Below are 21,395 nucleotides of genomic sequence, written 5' to 3' on the forward strand. Positions count from 1 at the left end.
AAGTTGCTGTCCTTTTGTTCTTCAGTCTAGTTGTGGAGGATGTTGCTTCACTGGCCCATGTTGGTATTATCATTGTGCTCTTCCTGGGTGAGGCATATTGGTCGCTGTCCTGTGGATGGCCACTCACGGCGGCTCTTGGCAGCTCACACCAACTGCTGGCCACTCACGCTGGCTGTGGGCCACACATGGTAGCTTATGGCAGCCCACTGCAGCAGCGGCTACAGCCTACACCATCACCGGCGATTCACAGCAGCCCAGCTCCAGGTGGAGCTGTTGTTCACCATCTTAGCTGTAGAGGGCGCAGCGCCACGGCCCTCATGTGGGATCTGAACCAGACCCTGCTGCTCAGAGCTCGTGCTCCCAAGCCAACTCCTAACCAATGTGCTACTCCACCGGCCCGCACAGTTTTTTTTTAGAAGGAAGCTAGAACTGTCAGCTGTCAAATGACATAGCAATAACACAGATACAAATGACTCTAGTACTTCTAAAAATGAACTAGTGCCATCTGTTGCAAACATGTGTCATAACTTTTCTAACAACCCAATAGTACTGAAGTATCTGTAGCTTCAAGTTTATGAGTTACTATCATGTGTCTGAGAGATAAGAGCCTACTTCTTAGCATATATGTAAGTATATTATAGAGATAACATCAATTCTGATATCTCTCAATAACTATCATTTCAGTACCTATGCTGAATTGACATACTACTTCAATAAAAATTATCATAAACTAACTCAAAACAGAAGTTTGTATCGATTACATCCTTAAAGATATACAATGGTTACTGTATATTTCCCTGATTGTAGTGAATAGTCAATATATAAATGCGTTGCTTTCTGTTAGAAGTGCCAACTTTTTGTACCCAAGCTCTTATGATTGATTACATGTGACTCTCTCTGATGTCTTTGAATAGGCCTTAGCAATGTAACGTCAGAAGAATTTTTTGTTTGTTTGGGGTTTTTCAGATTTTTTTTTTTTTAATTAGGAATCGGGGAAGGGGAACAGACAAGTTGCTGTCCTTTTGTTCTTCAGTCTAGTTGTGGAGGATGTTGCTTCAATGGCCCATGTTGGTATTGTGATCATTGAACTCTTCCCGGGTAAGGCAGTTGCTCGCTGGCCATTGGACGGCCACTCATGGAGGCTCAAGTCAGCTGATGAAAGCTCACGTCGCTGCCAGCCTGCCCCACTGCAGCCTACGCTGTTGCCAGTGACTCACAGCCGCCCAGCTCCAGGTCAAGCTGCTGTTCACCATCTTAGCTGTAGAGGGCGCAGCATCACTGGCCCTCATGTGGGATCCAAACGGGGCCCTGCTGCTCAGAGCTGGTGTCCCAAGCCACCTCCTAACCAACGTGCCACTCAGCTGGCCCAAATTGTTTTTTAAGATTTTATTGGGGAATTGGGGAAGGGAAACAGCTAAGTTGTTGTCCTTCAGACTTAGTTGTGGAGGGCACAGCTAGCTCCAGCTCCAAGTCCAGTCGTCATCTGGCCACCTGTTGGTGGCTCACGACAGCTCAGCTCAAGGTGCCATGTTCAATCTTAGTTGTGGGGGGATGCAGCCCCCATCCCATGCGGGAGTCAAACCAGCAACTTTGTTGTTAGGAGCATGTGCTCTCACCAGCCGAGCCATCCTGCTAAGCTGTTGGCAGCTCAGCAGCAGCTCAGCTTGGGCACAGTTCACTGGCCCATGTGGGAATCAAACCGGCAACCCTGTTTCTCAAAGCTCACACTCTAACAAACTGAACCACTCGGCTGGCCCCGTGAAGAATTTTTATAAAGTAAATTAAACAAACGCAGAAATTTGAGCAGGAAGAGTAACTTTAATGTAAATCTGCTCCAACAATAAGGCAAATCAGTGAATTTATTTTAACAAAAATATTTCTATGATAGCTACAGTGGAAAACTGAGGCTGTGGAAAGGCAAGAGCTTTTCAGATACTTACAGTATGTGTTCATGAGGGAAAAGATAAATCTTTTTAGATACATAGGAAGAAGAGGGATTCAATTTTTCTAGCAAGATAATTTTTTCCCCATATTTATATTTCACGTTTCATTTTTTTATTTTTCCTTATAGATTTCAGTGTATGTTATGAAGACCAAGGCTTATACATACAAAGATCTATTGCCATTTTTTATTTTGTTCATGTAAAAAATAATCTGTTTTTACAGTGAATATTATAATTTTCTTTGTAGAACTACTTATATTATAACCTTGATTAGAACAGTGGATATTTATTCTCATAGTAGTGATCATCTTTGAAAAATAAATTGATATAATAATTTTTATTAATATTTGAATTAAAGTACTTTTTAAAGTTAATATCTTACTATATAATAGCTATGTGTCCAATGAGGAGTGAAATTTTATCCCAGTTTTGCTAGTGTTGGCTTCTTCCTATATGACTGTTCCTTTAGTAATTAGCATATTTTCTGGGCATAGAGTTGGACCTGAATCTCCATGGCCAATAAGGTCATTACTTTGCCTTTTCTCTGGCCTCCTGGGACATTCTGTACAGTGTAGACTCTCACTCAAAGCCTGATGAATTTCATTGGTTGCTATCACATAATCCGTCCTTCAATCTACTAGAAAGAGTAGATTTTTTACTTTCTTCAGCACTGTCACCAGCACCTAGCGTAATACCTGGTTCGTAGAAGGCACTCAGTAAATGTTTGTGGAAAGAATGCATGAGCTCCCACATTTTTAACCTCTCATTTTTTTCAGTGTTTTAAATATTAAGAATTTATATGCAGAACATTAACCCTGTTTATTGTACAATTCTGTGAGCTGACACATGTATACAGTCATGAATTTACCACTTAATGAAAATACAGAAGAGTTTCACCATCTCCAGATTTTCCCAGTAACCCACACACAGTGCCTGACAATCACTGATCTATTTTTGATTCCTATAGTTTTACTTTTACAAGAATGTCATGTAAATAGAAACATACAGAATGAAGTTTATTATTTTTTGTCCACTTTTACTTCATGTACACTATTTGAGATTTATCCACATTATGACATATAAATTAATCATCTTTTAAGGGTAAAGTGCTCATGGAATTTTAAGAAGAAAGCCATAGGAGTAGTCATCATATGTTTATGTAGAACTCATCCCTGAAGAAAAATGCTTTTAATTCTAAGAGTACCATTTGTTATTACTGTGCTAATATCTATTAAAGAAACAGAATTGAATCACAAGTACCATTTTTAAGAAAAAGGACTAATACAATTTTAACTCTAAGCAAATTATTTAGTTTGGATCTTTCCTCGTTGTCACTTTTCACAGTGTCACATGTTTTCAGGTGGAATCTTGAGATAGACAGCAAGTTGGATATCATGATGTCAGGAGAGGAGTGTGGGTGAAGAGTAAGAATTGAAAAACATTAAGGAAAAGAGGGGGGAAAAGAGCAGGAGTCAGCTAAGAGGTAGTTATTTAGGAAAGAGGCAAAGCAGAAGTCAGAAACCTTGACATTTATTTACTAGTAAAAAAGACAACTATTTCCATGATTTTGACTATAGATGTTTTTTAATCTTCAATTAAAATATCAGCTAACTGGAAAAGTCTTCCTAAGCTGGGAAATTTACATTGACTGGATGGCTTCCGTGGGGTAGAAATACACTAGAGCTTAATGGACTTTTGCACAAATCCTAGGAAGTCTTTTCAATGCAATAACTAGTGGTTTCCTCAGTTCCATACAAGATGGAGGCAAAACTGTTGGGCACAAGGAATAGTGATTTTGAATAGAAACTAGAGAACAGGAAAATATCACAAAAGAAATATACTTGAATCAAAGCAGTGGTCTAACCAGCCCAATTCATTATGAATATATTTTTATTCAAGTTTTTGTAATAAATATTTTTAACTCTGTACTATGAGCCAAGCATGACTAATTACAAAATAACATAGGGTGAGATTTTTGCCCTTGAGACTCGTATACTGTAGGAGGGAATATAGACAGAGAAGCAATTATAATAGAATAGAGTGCATTAGGGAAGCAATGGAGAATATGAAATACCTAACAAAGAGAACAGGATGATTCTAGGTGTGAGGCAGAGGGAGTCCTTAGGCATGAGGACAGACATGAAAGTGGAGTGCTAGGTCAGGAGAGAATGAAAATATCAGAGAGGTAATAGGAATAACTTAATTGAATGAAGTCTCTGAAACAGCGGGAAGGAGCTGTGCAGAAAACGGTTGGACTCAGCAGGCCTGGGCTGCTCCAACTGCGCATGGCCAGAGCCAGCACTTGCCCTTGACTCGGTTCCCCTCGCATTATCCTGCCTGGTGAGAGTGTCTGTATACCTGGGGCCTTGGGCCAAGGCAGATATGTTATGCTAATGATGTGATTTATGGTGAATACCTGTGTTTGTATGCCTCAGGCTTTGGGCCCCACTGTATCAGGTTGACATCTGTGGGGCTGGAGTCTGAGTAGCTGAAATCAGTTATGTGGATGCCAGCAGGCCTAAGTGACAGAACTCCCAATACAAACTCCTGACACCAAGGCTCAGGTGAGCACTTCTGGTTGGCAACATGTATTGTCATACATTGTTTCTGGGAGACTAAGTGTCTTCTGTGCTAGTCTGCTAGGATAGAACAACTGAAAACTTGCCCGTGATCTTTCCTTCCTCTTTGCCGTATTCATCTTTTCCCTTTGCTGAATCTTATCTGTATTATTTTGCTATAATAAACCATCACTGTGATTATAATAGATTTTTTTCTAAGTTCTTTGAGACATCCTCATGCGTCATCAGTGCTGTGGTAGGTCTTGGGCACCCTTTACACAGAGCATCACTGACACAGAAGGAAAACAATTGTGGGTGTGGGGAAGCTTATAGACTGGGCAAGCGGAAAGGGAAAAGAGCTGCAGTCTGCTGGCTTGCACTTTTTTCTCTGGAGGTATTGCAATATTTTGCTGAAATGGAATCAGAGGAGAGTGTTGGGGTTAGGAAAAAGGCTTGCATTTTGAGAGGAGTTTACAGGAAGTGAAAAGTATAATGTTGAAAGTCAGGGCCAATTTAGGAATGTTTGTTTTTCGATGTATTCCTTGGAGTGTTTGCCCTATCCAACATTATCTTTTTTGCTTTCAAGCTCAGGTTTATTCATTTACTTTTAAAACCGTTTCCAGGGATTGGATGCCAGAAAGGCAAGTTGCAGAGTATGCTTAATTTATTATCTTGAAAAATAAATCAAAAGCTCATATTAAAGTTTTAATTAAATTATGCATGCTAAGCATAGAGGTTTTATGCCACCAAACAAGCACTCTCTGGGCATAAAAACAAAAACAAAAAACCTGTTTTAAATGAGAACTGAAATACTGGTAATTTCCTAAGCCTTCATTGGCATTAGCCTTAAAAATTTAGACTTTTGGAGCTGTAAATTATGAAACAATTCAATATACCAATCAGCAAAATATCTGTTAAAATTTCCTCTGTACTTCATTTGACTCTTAGATTTTTATGCTTTAAGCATATAAAGACATTTTTAAATGAGTTGAGGTTTCCTTATGTATTAAGAAGAAAAAAGGCCAGAGGGGAGAGTCCTTGCTACATTTTCTTAGCCCGAAGCACTCCTTTCACACATGTAGAAAAGGAATCTCTGAGAGGTGAAGTGACCTATGCACCTACTTGTCAAGGGGCAGCATTACATTGGAATCATGGAATCACACACTCGTGATGTTGCTTCTTCACACCTGTTACTTTAGCAGAAAGTAGGTGTAAGGAGGGCTGGGTCTCTGGGGCATAGATAGCCCTCAGGGTCAAGTCCTGTAGGGGAGATGTTTTCATCTTATTTTTTTATTTTTATTTTTTAAATCACAGATTTTGAAGAATCTGATAAAAGCCAGGGACGTTCTCCTCAGAATCTTACATAAATACATATTAACACAATTTGATATTCAGACTCCTGGGGATCAGAAACAATCCAAAACTTATCCTTGGGTCCATAAAAGCTAACTTCACACCTATTTAAAAAGTTGCTACAACAGGTCTAAATAGGTGACTTATGTCACCAAAGGTAAAAGTTTTTAAACACTTGTTTTGTTATTGCTAACTCCTCTGTCCTCCCAAAACATTTTTACTATTCAATTATACTAACCTTTAAGTTACTGAATTGGAAAGTAGTATAGAAGGGAAGTATTTATCCATATAAGATGATGAAGAGGTTCTTTTATATACATTATCTCACTTGGGAAAATGTAAAATATTGAAGACAATGTACTTAAGCATAAAACGTATCATTTCTATAGGACTGTACTGTAAATTAAGTCCTTAAAGAAAAATATATAATTTATAAACATAGATGTATATAGACTTATATATAAATTATATATACATACATTTATAATTATATATTATATACTATATATAAATTATACATTGTATATTATATAAATTATTATATAAATTAGAAGCTTTAAAATATATTTATAAGTACCAGGGTGCCAAAAAAAGGTATATCAGTGCACACTTTGGTCAACGTTGCTCAAGTAATAGTTTGCCATAATCAAAAGTGTCTGGACGCCGATGGTAACCACTTTGATCACCTCTTGTAAATGCAGAAGTCAAACGTGACTTGAATTCATCTTTTGTTATCGATATATATTGAGTATTACAATTTTACTAGTTTTTCTTTCTTAAAATGTGTATACTTTTTTTTGTCACCTTCTGTATATGTATATATATTTGTAAATTCCACCATTTCTTTACCAATAATGTCAAGGAGCATGACTTGGTAGTAATGACCATCAAGTGAGAAGAAAAATTTTCCCTACTTCCTTCAGTTTGTCCTAGAACATGTTCTGTTTTCCTGGAAGTTTGATCATTGCCAGCATATTTTTGTCTTGCTTCTGGTTCTTGCTTTCTCTGTTTCCACTTTATACTATACCTTCCTTTCTGTTGCAGCCTATGTATCTTTATGCATTTTTAAGTTTTTTACTCCTCTTCTATCTGCTCAGCACAAATGTGACTCTCCCACAATTCCTAGCTTTTCACCTCCAGTATACTTTTATTTATTTATTTTTTTATTTATTTTTACAGTGATAGCTGAATAGAGCTGTCACTGACTTGACTTTAGGTAGTTAAAACTTTTTCACAAAACTTGGACTTAATAAAAATGTCTATTTTTTCCCTATCTCCAAAATATTTCTAGAGAAGAATGGCTCATATTTTTAAATCTGACTATACTTGTTGAAATTCATAAATGAAGATCTGGTATTCTATGCACATAGCAGGGCTGTTACATTTATCCCCTTGAGGAAACAATTCTTTGGCTTAGTTCCTGATGTCAGAATGAGATTGCGAATTCTCAGGTTAATCTATCCTTAAATTACTTTTAAAGATTTGTGCAATTTCCTTGGGGAGCAATAAAAGTGGATATTTAAGAAGTAGATAAATCCTTTATTTCTGGGGGAAATATTCCTAATTAACTTAGTGATTCATTTTGAGAAAACTTATACCTAGTTTTTCTTTGTTTTGGCTTTCCTTCTGGCCAACCGACTCGTCACCTTTCTACCAACTTCCTTCTGCCTTTCTCCTTGTCCTCTAGGAGCCTATTGCTAATACTTAATGTTCTTCTCTTATGCTAGCATGCTGAGGTAGCAATACATTCCCCAGTCAGTGCTACCTTAGCGAATACTCGTTTCCTCAGTGTCATTCATCTCTCCTGGGGCACACAGGAAGGGCAAAGGGACAGTATAAAATGGAAAAATGAAACACAAGATTTAAAGGAAGTCAGAGTGAGATGTGAATGACTGATAGCCTACATAAAGTATTATTAATCCTCTATGGATGTACAGTTAAAATTATAATCTTGTTACTGTTGAATCCTTCTCATAACGAGGATCTAAACCATTTTTTCTCTCTCCATTTTTTTCAGTAGAAATTTATTGGCTCTTTGTGTAAGAAAATAATTACTCAGTTGACCTGAGTTAGTGTTGTATAGAAAGAGAATGCGATGAGGAAGAACTTAATCTTGCTGAGTGAGGAGGTTTCCTGGGAATTCAGGGAAGAGTTTTATGGCTAAACGAATTAGGAAATGGAACATATAAGTAAAATTTTTCTGTGTCTCTTTGTTGCCCTTAAAATGAAAAAAGTTGTTGATCTCCTCAATTATAGATATGCACGTCATTCTGGGCTCTCTTCTGTCACAACTCTGATGGGTCACTCAACTGCTTTGCTCTATAGTCAGCATAAAATAAATATAATAGCCATTTAATGACACTTCCACCTTTCATATGTATATAAAATTCTTTCCTTTTTATTTGCTTAACTTTGTAAACTTATATTAATCATCTTTTCTAAAAGCTGAAACAAATTAGCTTAATATTATTTTTCCTAAATGATAAAACACATCAGACAATGTAAAATTCCATTTTTTCTGTATCATACAAACCAAGGGCCTTCCCTCTCCACTGTTCCTAACTGAACTGGCTTCACTGGAGAGCTAACACAGAGTTGTCAAGATAGAATTTGCACTCACCACTCTTCTGCATTGGAGCACCTGTTTTCTGAATCCAATGACATGTCTTGATTAAAAAGGACCTTGTTTTCCTGTAGCTTCCAGAAAAAAGATCCTTAAAAGACAAAGTATTTGCATATTTTTATTTGAGAAAATATCCCTTATCTATTATAAACTTGTTTGATAGTGCATTTAAATATAGAAATATAGATTGGAAATTATTTTCACTCAGTATATTGAGGGCATTTTCTCCAGTAACTTCTACCATCCAAGTGTGTCTGAAAGTATTTTCCAATGAAAGTGTTTCCTGTTTCCCTGCAGGCACAAGAGTCTGTGTATTATATTATGCTGTGGAAACAAGAGTTGTAGGAATATTTGTTAGTGTCCACTCAGAGGGCACTGACCAGTGGGACTATGAGAAGATTAAAGCAAGGTTTTTGAAAAACATTAAAAACCACCAGTGCAGAGCAAGTTGATTGGCAAATATTATGCAGTGAATATATACATATAAACTTTATGTTCTTACCTTTTTCTTGTGAAACAAAATATGTGCCATTAACCAAATTAGGATTTTGTAATTGTATACTTTTTATTTAAATAAGCTTAAAAATGGCTCAGTATTAGATAGGTATTTCAAACCTCCAGTATGATGAAGTTTCCAATTAAAAATTTTATTTAGTTTTGGGTTTTTTCTTTATTAAATCAAAATTCACTTGGCCATATATTTGTTATATATTTTCTTTATATGACATTCAAAATACAGCAATAAAATATCCCAAAAAAATGTTTTAACATGACAAAACTTCAAAATATAAGGAATAGCAATCCCAACAGCTATAAAGAGAAACAGACAAATATACAAATAATAATCAGAAATTTTAATACCTTACTCTTGATAGAATGAGTATACAGAAAATGAATATGAGTGCAAAAGATTTGAATCACACTATTGACTCACTTGAGATAATTGATACTTAGAGAACACTATTAATAATAGCAGAAGGAAGTCTCTTTTAAAGTGCACTTGGAATATTTAAAAGATAGCCTATATTCTGGTCCATAAAATAAATCTTAATGCATTTGAAGGGATTTTTATTATACCTACTATGCTCTCTCCAACTATTGGAAACTAAATAATCTATGTACTTCTAAATAACCTATGAGTTAAAGAAAAAATGAAAGGGATATTGGAAAAATATTTTAAAATTGATGAAAATGAAAACACACCAAAACAAAATGCCATGAGAGCACTGCTTTGAGGAAAATATGGCTATATTAAAAAGAAAGCTTTCAGTGGCCTTAGAGTCTACTTTAAGAAAATGTGAAGATAATACCAGAAGAAATACAAGTGAAACAGGAAAAAAGATTTTGAAGATCAGAGAAAAGAAAACAATTGAAATGGAAAGCAGAAAAACAATAGAGAAAATCAATGTAAACCAAAGTCATTAAGGATATCAATAAACTTAATAAACTTCTAGAGAGACTGATCAGGACAAAAAGATGAAACTTATAAACTAAAAATATAAGGAATGAGGGAGATACATCAATACAGATCAATAAACATACAAATAATAATAAAGGAATAATATAAAAAAACCTTTATCAATAAACTTGATAACTTAGATGAAATGGATAAGTTCCTTGAAATATACATATTAAAGTTCAATCAAAATGACTATAAATTAAAATGTGACCAATTATATATAAAGAGTTAAGAAGTACCAACCTAAAGCACAAAGAAATACCACTACACAACTATTAGAAAGATTAATCTTGAAAAGATTCACTGTGTCAAGTGTTGGCAAATGCACAGAAAGAGAATTCTCATACCCTGCTAGTGAAAATTTTAAGTGACACAAGTACTTTGGAAAGAGTTTTAGTAACTTCTTTAAAAATTAAGTATATGCCACCATGTGATCTAACCATTCCATTCCTAGCTATTTATCCAAGAGAAAGGAAAGTATTTGTTCATGCAAAGACATGTGCAAAAAGTTCATGCACCTTTTTTGTAATGATCAAAAACTAGAAACAGTATAAAAGTCCATCTACAAGTGAATGGATAAAAAATGGAGTTTTTTTCAGCTCTAGAAAGGGATTAACTATTGATCCATGCTGAACATGAATGCATTTCAAAATAAGTATGTTCAGTGAAAGAATTTAGACAAAAAAGAGTTCATAGTATAGGATTCCATGTATGTAAAATTCTAGAAAATAAAAATGTATTACAGCCAATTTGTGGAATCAAACTTCTGGTGATGGGGTAGAAGGAGGGATTCAAAAAGACAAGCGGAAAATTTTGGGAGTGATGGATGCGTTCTTTGATCATAGTGATAGTTTCACAGTCATGTACACATGTCAAAACTTATCAAATTGTATGCTTTAAATATGTGCAGTTTATTGTGTGTAAGCTACATCTCAGTAAAACTCTTAAAAATTAAACCGATCAAGTACAGTCTGACCAGTAGTTTTCATATAATGAATGTATAGATGTTAACTTTATTTTCTTAAGATATTTTATCAAAGAGGATATGTCACATCCATCGAATTATAATTTTTTTTTTTTAACAAGCCTGAGAATGGACTCAGGGTCAAGAATGCAAAACCACCAGTATGGTAGTTAAGAACTCTTTCTGGTTTGACGTTCTTACTTTCAGCAGAAATTGTTTGGCCATAAGTGTGGTATGTATATTTTACTTGCCATTCAGGATACATTAATAAAATTTTCAAAAATAATGCTGTATGTGTAAATAGTGTAGAATGAAAGAACAAATTCATCTTTGACCAATAATCCATCTTCTTTCATCTACTGTTCCAAAATTGAATAAATATAAGTGTATCATACGCATGACAACTATGCAGTCTTTAAATTACCTAAGGTAAGAGAGAGAAAAGGAGAGGGATGCTTTTAGCATTGAAACTACTGAAGATGCACAATTCATGACCACCCTCAAGAAAATACGTCATTTTAACTACCCTGTAATCCAACCCTCCCCACTTGCTTTTACCCACCTTCATGTAATTTTTCCCATAAATTTCCTCCTTAGTTTCAAATGCATAAAAGAAATGGCAAAACTGTTATTCTTGGGAGCATTTGAGATCTTGCTCCCCAGCATATGTCGTCAATTTTCAGCTCAAATAAATGCTTATAAAAATTCAAAAAGAAAAAAAAAAGAAAATGCACAATTCATGTATTAGATAGGTTAATAATTGTGTTTATGAAATCAACCTGGAAGTAAACTGATTCCTCAATGTTAGTGTTAAAATAGCACACTCTAATGTTTTGTGCTCTGTTCCTACTGTTTATATGGCCTAAAAATCCTTTTTTCTGATCATCTAATTCCCAAATGTCATTTATGATTCAGCTCAATGATTATCTCCTCTCATCAGACATCACTTATCCTCCAGGGTAAGATTAATACCTTTCCCTTAGGTCTCCCATGTTTCTCAGCACTTCAGTAACCTTAACACACAGTATTGTAAGATTTTTTTCACACTATGTATGCTAAATCACTCATATACCATGTGAAGAAAACATGTTTCGTTACTGTTAATTGTATTACAGTTTCAAAGAAAAAAAAAACACAACATAAGTAATGCTGTTACTTACAGTTTCCAAAGCCTATTTTAAGAAATATAAGCAAAAGGACATTACCTGAACAGATATATTAAACAAAAGCTTTAATATCAATGAGAGCAAAGCATTAAATGTTTTTTCTCTTCAAATACAAATCTCTCAAAATAGCTTAGGACAGACACTGAATCATGACAAAAAAAAAACACAAACATTTCCAGGGAGTCTGAATCTCAGGGAAACTGAACCTGCCTCTTTATAGAATTTAATGGAAATGTATTTTTGACCTGCTTAAAGGTAAGCTATTTGTGAAAAGTCCTTTGCTAAACACTTTGTAATTTGTTTTTCTTTCTCTCTGTAATCGGAGCTGTGTAGAATGCACATGTGCAGAATGGCTGAGGCCAGCCAAGCAGCTCTATCAGATAAACAGTTTGGTGGGCACAGCTGTTCCACATTAGAGTGAATCTTGCTCTTGGGAAGCTGGCTCCCCAGCGTAAGGTGACAAAATATCAGGCAGGCAGATTTCAGTTCTGTGTGAAATGGTAAACTGCACAACCAGTTGTGGAAAGTGGACCATTCACTACAGAATGAAGGAAAAAAACAATGGTTGAGTTGACATAGATGGGAAATTTTAGATTCTCCTACTGCATCATTGATCAGAGGGAAATAGAGCATATATCGTGTCATTTCTGCACATCTTTAAACTAATGGAAGTGTGGTTACTCTTGATTGATTTTCTTCAGATATAACGTTAGTAAAACAACACAGATTCTTTTCTCAGATCTTTTCTGGCCTCTGTAATGTTTAGCATCATCAAATAAGAGGACCATATTTAAAGAAAGAAAAGTTACAGAATTTACTCATATGATTTGAAGTCAGCAGTATCTTCAGAATTTTATATATTATGTCCCATTGTCAAAGAATGTGGGTCCCTTTCCTGATTTTTAAAAGTGATTCTTTTCTATCAAAGCTGTTTATATGATTATGATATTATACCTTTGAAGAATAAAAATTGCAGTTAACTTGTTGGACATGGATTTTGTTGCTATCAGTTAGTTGCTCATTTCTGTGAAATTTCGCATTCTAATTAGACGAAGGTTTTTGGACCTCAACACTATGGACAGTTTCAACTGGATATTTATTTGTTACGGGACAACTATTCTGTGCATTGCAGGGTATTTAGCAGCATCCCCAGCCTCTACAGCTAGATAGATGCCAGTAGCATCCCACAGTTGTAACAATAAAAAGGGTCTCCAGTAATTGCTCAATGTTTGTGGGGGTAAAATCACTTTTATTTGAAAATGACAGTGATGTTTCCCAAAGGTGGTACATACACAACTGTTAGAGATTGTGGAAAGAGCTTACTTAGGCTTTTCACTGAAACAAAGCTGATTATGAATCCCAGGTCTATTATTTAGTACTTCTGTGAATTTGATGAATTTATGTAATCTCTAAGAGCTGCATTTTCTTTCCTGAAGTTTAGGAATAATGAAGAATAAATTTCATGATTAATGCATTGCAAATAAACAGTAAGTAATTGTCCCATTGGTTTTATATTTAGCATTATTTATCTTAATCAGTATGAATGCTAACATTAAAGTACTTTAATGATCTTGAGGTTTGGATAAGGGTTTTATTGTATACATTAATCTACCTGGGACCCAGTTGAAATTATAAGGAAATAAAAAGATATTTCTACAGCAAAAAGGCAATTGAAAGAGGTAAGTAGCAGACAAGGAATTTCAATATCTGAGGGAGTAGAAGTGAATGGGAGAGAGAAGATAGATGAAAATTGAATGCATTCTTCATGCAGGAAGTCATCAAAATTTGTTAGTTAACAAACCTCATCCATGCAGTTATTTTTCACAATTATCTTTTTTGTTGCTTTATCTTTAAACATGAATTGATACATAGCTCATCGATAATTAGGAATGGCTGAAGAGGAAAAAAAGGAAATACATTTTTAAAAGATCATAAAGTAAATTCAGGTACATAAAACCATTTTTTAAAAAATTGGTGGGCCGGCTGAGTGGCTCAGTTGATTAAGAGTTTGCTCAAGAGTGCAAGCTCTGAGCAAGAGAGGTTTGATGCCCAGCCTGAGCTGAGCTGCCGCTGAGCTGCCAACAGGTGGCAGGATGGCTCAGCTAAAAAAAAAAATAATAAAAATAAATAAATAAATAAATAAATAAATAAATAAATAAATAAATAAATAAAAATTGGTATATACAGAGAGACTCTACTCCATGTACAAAACAAAAAAATAACATGATTAAAGGGAAGAGCCAGTTAACAATAAAAAGCTTTGCAAATTAAAAACTGATTTCTGAAAATAGGGAAAAGAAGAGTAGACACCAAGGAGTAATACACGTTTCTACTATCTGATTAAAGAGAAAACAGAATAAAGAGTAGAGAGCCGAGGCGAATTCATCATTGATTAGTGATACAGAAAATGCTCGGGAGCTAATATATTGAGCCTTTAAATTGTAAAGACCTACCAATTATTTAGCAAATGGGATGGGGACAGTGATACTTAAATATATTCCTGTTAAAATTTGAGAAAAACGAGAACATTATATAAAGCTCCAAAGAGAAAGGAAGAAAGAAAAAAGACATCTACAGAGGAGCAAGGAACACATTGGCACAATACTTCAAGAGCAAGAATCAAAACTAATACAATGAAATAAGCATTTTGAATTTCTGGGGACAAATTACTTCAGCTTATAACTCTACAGCCAGATGTGGTTTCATATATTAATAAGGGCTGAAAACAGATATTTTGAGTATGTAGTGACAGGAATAATGGGTCCTCCGCCAGCCTTTTCTTAGGAGGTTGTCTACAGGGTAAATTTGAGAGGAGGGGTGAGAGAAAATTTGGAACCTAAGTACCTGGGAGTTACAAAATAATGAGTAAAAATGTAAATACCACAAAAGTAACCAATACTGGACCTAAAAATAGTAAATATGACTATTTAGAAGAAAAATGGAGGGAAGGTAGACATGGTGAGTGATCTAACCTCTAAATACTTGTAGGAAGAAGATAATACATGACTAAAATTGAAAACTCTAAAAAATACTATCAAGAAATGTAGAAGTAGATAGCAGAAGAACTATTTAAAATAATAAGTGTTTAGGGGAATAAAACTAGAGACAGGGAAAGGTGTGGTGAGAATATACTGTTTTTCATTGCAAGTCATTTTGTATCATTTTGATATATTATGCATGGATTTTATTTATTTATTTATTTTTCCTTTTTTAAAAAAATTAGTTTCAGGTGTATAAAACAATGTAATAGTTAGGCATTTCACCCCTCACAAAGTGATCACTCCCCTCCCCCAATCTGTTGCCCCTCTGACATTGTCTATATCTATTATAATTCCATTGACTCTATTCCCTATGCTGTACTATATATTCAGTGACTATATATATATATATATATATATATATATATATATATATATACACACACACTAAATTATAGTTGACATACAATATTATTATTTTTAAATATAGTTGCAATGCTATGTTCTCAAAATCCTCACTCATACATATGTAAAGACACGCAGTAAATAATCCAGGAAAATATTGGGTTGTCGGAAAAGTCATGACATATTTTTTCTATGTTTTTCATTGCAAAAATGCATCATGACTTTTCCGACAACCCAATAAAATGTGAATATGGATTGGGAGATGTGTAGCCCTTCAAATACAGGAGCAAAACGACCCTTCAGCACAAGTCTGCCTTAATCGGAGATACACATATAGGTTTTATTTATTTTTATCTGTCTATCTTTACCATCCTCTATTGTTCCAACCTCTTCTTCTCTTCTTTACCTGCTCTTCACTTCTCCCTCCATTTTGTTAACTTATAATGCAAGATGGGAGCCTTAGGCTAATGCCTCTTCTATACCTGTTGCAAAGACAAATGCAAACTCCTGTAACTTCCCTTGTGGGAAAGGGATAATGTAAGGTCAGATACAGGAGTGGGAGCATCAAAGGAATTAGACAGTGGTGACAGTAGTAATAGTTAACATTCATTAATGTCAAGTAAATACAGGGCACTTTACATCCAAATCTTATTAACTCTAAGGATAAGTGCTCAAGGATTGCTAGCTTTGTGTTATAGATAAATACACTAGGGTTATGGATGTTGAGATAATATTTCTATTATTTAATGCAACTTGGATGTGACCCCAGTCCTGTTTGAAACCAAAGATCGTATCCTTTCCTCACCACTGAATTGTTTTTAAAAAGTTAGATTTTTGGTTTTATCATAAGATTTTTGTTTGTTGATTTGCATTAAAGTTTAAGTAAGCAGCTTGTTAAAGAAACAAAATGGGTCTTGAGTCATTTCAGTCAATACTGTCTTCAGATGCTGACCTCAGTTTAAACTCTTTATTGTGCTCTCCAAGTATATGTTTGTTCTTTTGTTCAATCAGTATCTAGGCCTGACCACCTTGCTTCCCTAATTTCATTTGTTTAGGCTGGTAACGTAAAGATTCCTTAGGGAAGAACATCAATGCAGAGTGCTGAGAAAGCAAAAATGACATGCAGAGTAAATATCAGCAGAAAAAATAAGATTAAGAAAAGTCAATATGAGATGCTGAGATAGGGAGGCCATATTTAGAGATTAAATGCCCCTGAGGAAGCAATGCAAGCAGACATAAATATGGATGTGACTGATAAGCTCTGGCAGGTCAAGGTGGAGGAAAACAGCAGTGTGGGGCTGCTCTTCTACCTCCTCCAGGATACAGATGACACTGAGTTGACTCTAAATTTCTAAGTTTTTGGCTTTTTCTCTTAATATTTTGAGCCATAGCAACTTTTTTTTTCAAAGAATAAAAATAAAATAAAAAACAGATAATAAAAGCTTCTAAAAAGTCAACTGTCATGTCAGACAAGGAGCACTGGCAAGGTTTAGCATGTGTCAGTGGCAAATACCAGATAATATCAAGCTCCATCTCAATTTAAGTAAAATGTGGAATTACAGTTAATATGCTTCCTTTATATGTGAAAATTGCTTCATAGGAAAATTTTGTGAGATTGTTCTCCAACCACTTCAAATCAGGCTGCTGTAATGTGATGGAGTTATGGTAGCATGTATTTTTAAATCTCAAGTTTTGCAATACACTACAAATTGTTCAGATACTGAGTTACCAAGTAGTGCCATTAATATACACACATGTGTGCATACACACACACAAACACACATGATTCATTTGAAATTTTGAATGGAAATTAAATAACAAAAGAAAAGATTTTATTTTATTACCCCTTTCTTCTGTATAGAGTACTTGCTCGTTTTCATATTTACTCTGCAAATACAAAGCATTCATAGGTCAAATCTCAGCTCTGAAGGGATTTTAGAAAACAAATACATGAAAATACTTTAAGCTTTAGATGTGTGAAATGTTATCACACATTTAGAAAAGTCCAGCTTAAAAAAATCCAGCTCAATGATATATCACAAAGTAAATAACATGGACACAAAGTCTAAAAAATATAATCGCAGAATCTCAGAATCTTTCATTTTACTCCCTTCTAGTTACTAAGTCCCAGCCCCAAAAAAGGTTACCATGGATCTGACTGCTGTATTATTATATAATTAAATTCTAGAAACTACTTATGAGCATTTCTTCATAATTCTATCTTCTAAGCTTTCAACCCTAAATAATGTAGTATAGTTTTAGATATTTTGAATTTTGTACAAGTGATGTGGTTCTTACTTTGGTCAACAGGTTCATGAAGTGTTTTCCAAATTGTTAGGTGTGTCTGTAGATCATTGTAATTGTTGTGGAGTATCCCATTTTATGAATATGCCGTTCTAAGTTTGATGGACGTTTTCGTTTCGAGTTTTTGTTGTTCTGATGTGGCTATGTTGCTTTGGTATATTCTTACACATGTCTTTTAGTGAACACACCCAGGCATTTTCAGTGGATATATGCCTAGGAGCACAATTAATAGGTTTATAGGTATGTTTGTCTTAACATTTAGTTTTTAATACCACTTTTGTTACATAAATGAGTCATTATTCAATAAATCGAATGTCACTTTGAGTATTAGTCAAAGCGCTGAACATCACTTATATTAAACTCCTCCATTCCCAGTTTGGACTGTATCATCTGGTGGCTTGGCTTAGTGGCTTTTTGTCTCTGGTTTGCCAGAGGTTTCAAATTAATAGTTGTGGGAGATGACTTGGTCACTGTGCTTGTTCTCCTAGGCGGAATCTGCCATTTAATTTTATCTTTACATTTGGAATGAATGCCTCAGCATCCTAGGAAATAAATTTCAGGTATCATTTTGAGGAAACACTTCAACCAAAAATTTTGACACTGCTCCACTTTGGAGGTCTACTGTGCAAAGCCTGATCATATGTCCAGCATCAGCAGGGTATGTGTTTGAGTTAGTTTTCTGGTAAAAATGGAGGTTTTCATTAGGCTACCCCCTGTTGTAGCAAATGTCTGGCTGGCTACATCGGCAGTCTATGTCTTTGAAGCACAGATATTTGATTTTCTAGGTTCTGTATAGGGAAATGGCACAGCATGAGCTTTACTAAGCCTGCACTACAAATAACTGATTTAAATAGCATGGCATACCAGCCGTACTGCACGTAGATGAGAAGGGTGTGAGATGGAAAACGCAGGCGGAGGTAAATGTTAATGAGATACTTTACATTGAATTGAAGAAAATAAACTAAATTGGAAAATGTATAAGCATCCCAGAAAACCCTTCCATTGGACTTCAAATCACACAATTCTGATGACTCCTTAACACAGAAGAATAAATAATGTGAAATCAAACTGAATCATAAGACTATTACAAAACCGATGCCAGATCTCTGTATAAGGTTATTTTGTTCAGTTCATGTCAATTTAAGGGACAGTGAAATAGTCTAAATCCACAATAATGAACACACACATGCTGAAGTTTGTAGCATCCATCAGTTAAATTTAAAATGATCAGGAAGAAAAGTGACAAATATTTTTGTTACAGCAGTCATGGAAATACTTAATTAAGGACAGATAACAGAAAATAGACTCTGTATAAACAATGTGCATGTTTGGACCCCAAGTTTTCCTGAAAATTATGGGGAATCCTCATTATTTACAGGATATTCTTCTCAATGAAGAAGGATGACACTGACCTATGATGATATTAAAAATGTCATACATTTCCATAGTGTCCGAGAAAAGAATTGATTAGTGTCAGGATCAGCCCTCTGAACTTTCCTTGTCCTTCTGGAAGCACATCTGTGTGCCTGATGAATGGCTTCTACCAGTTTTTTCAGTGGTAACTAGTGGAGGAGCCTGAATATTAAACACACCTTAAAGATTCCATTGATCTTACATAATCAAAGGAGAGATGGCTCATCCCTCAAAGTTGACAGAAACCGGTTAGGACTGTTTTAATAAACTGTGATTGAAAGTTTCCTTACACAATCCCAGTCCTCTTATGGAAGTTGAATGTAATATCCTATGCTGTTTTCAGATATGATATATTTGACAGAAAAATGTCATGAAGATTATTTTTAGTGTGGGATATGTGTGATGGGCAGTTATGAAGTATTAGGGATGACATTAGCATTCATAAAAACATTCCTTTGTGCCAATCGCTTTACTTTTATTATGTAATGTATTTCTCCAAACAATCTTTTATGAAATTGGCATTATTTTAGAAAAAGGGGCAGGTAAGTTGGTGGGAATAAAATAAACAAACAAACAAATAAATAAAATGCCCAAGGAAACTCAAGCTAGGGGGGTAGGATTTAAATTTAGAATTTTCTAGCCCCTAAGTCAATAATCTCTCATTTTCAACATACCAATTCCGCAGAGAAATGACAATTGTATTTTTAGAGTAAAAATTTTCCCTATGAGTTAAACATTATTTGTTACAAAAAAAAATGGTTAGAACTGTTAAATTTGGGGGGGAGTAAAAAGTACAGTTCTTTTTTATACTATCAATGAGGCAAATAATTTCATCAGGTTTGTAATCAGGAAGAATTGCATATATGTTAAACTATATAAGGAATCAATGAGAGAGCTGGTTAGAATAAGGCAGGGTTGTGAAGAACAGCCTCTGTCTTGTCCTTCCCTTGATCAGCCTTATAGACTCCTCGAAGCTTATTTTGCATCTTTGTACAGAATTGAAGAAAGGGCACTAGGGCCAGTCAAGGTGCTCTGTAGCAAGTAATGTGGGTCCTTGCCACCATCTGTGGAGTATACAGATGGAATGAATGGGGGCTAACAGGCAGAGAGATTTAGAGTCTTGTGTAATAGCTCACTGTTAGGTGATACACTGAACAGAATTAGCTCATCTATTTATCGGAGCTCTCAGTTGCTCTCTTTTGTCAATAAATATATGTGCCCATACCCTCTGCATGATCATGTCCTCCATTTGACTTCACATATTCCAAAAGGATCAAGCAAACTCAAAATTCTTGCACATTTACTTAAGTGAATGGTTTTATATCTGACTTATCACTGCAGTTGAATTGATTTTGCTTGTAGAGCTAACCTTAGGAATGCCATAAGACTGAAAAATGAGACTGAAAAATGCTTTGGAGAACTCTGAGGAAGCCAGTTGGAGATTTACTAAATACTATTTTTCTAGTCTCTTTTAATAAGCCAGTAAATATATTCTTACAAATGAAAAGATGTAATCAATATATCATTTGTTCTCTAATGTGTCAAAGAAAAGTCTCTATAATAATCAAATGACATATTTAAATACACTGCATATGCTCAACATGAAACAAAAATTACAAGATGCAAACTTAAGAAATGATACACAGAAAAATGTTGAGCATGGCAATATACTATAGGAGCACAATAAGTTTTATACTTAGAAAAATATAACCAGAATACCAGGAAGAGAGAAATTATGTGAGCTGAATTGGTCCAAGAGAATCTTAAAAAATAATAATAATAATAATAACTTTGACAAATCCTGAAAGGTAGGAATAGAGAGCAAAGAATATCATACCTGGGAGAATTAAATGGGTAAGAGTACAGTGGTGGCAATTTTTGTTTCAAAAACAATGAAAAAAATAGCACAGTTGAAGTAGATATGTTGGGAAGTAGAAAGACATATTTAGAAATGTAAATCAGGACATTGTGTGGTACCACAAATGTCAGATACAGAGTCAACTATATAATTCCTATTTTAATTATGTTGATATTACTCATATGACCATGATAAAGTTATGTCACTTTTGGACTTCAGTTTCTTATTTTAGAACATATGAGGCTTGGGTTTGATGGTTTATGTGTTCCCTTATAGATGGAAAATTCTGTGATCCTAAGATTTCAAAATACTTAAGACTTTACGCCGCAGGCCGTGGGACAACTCACTGATATTTCTGAGTAAGGAGGTCA

This window comes from Hipposideros armiger, unplaced genomic scaffold (assembly GCF_001890085.2).
Source record: "Hipposideros armiger isolate ML-2016 unplaced genomic scaffold, ASM189008v1 scaffold_597, whole genome shotgun sequence".
NCBI classification, from domain to species: Eukaryota; Metazoa; Chordata; class Mammalia; order Chiroptera; family Hipposideridae; genus Hipposideros; species Hipposideros armiger.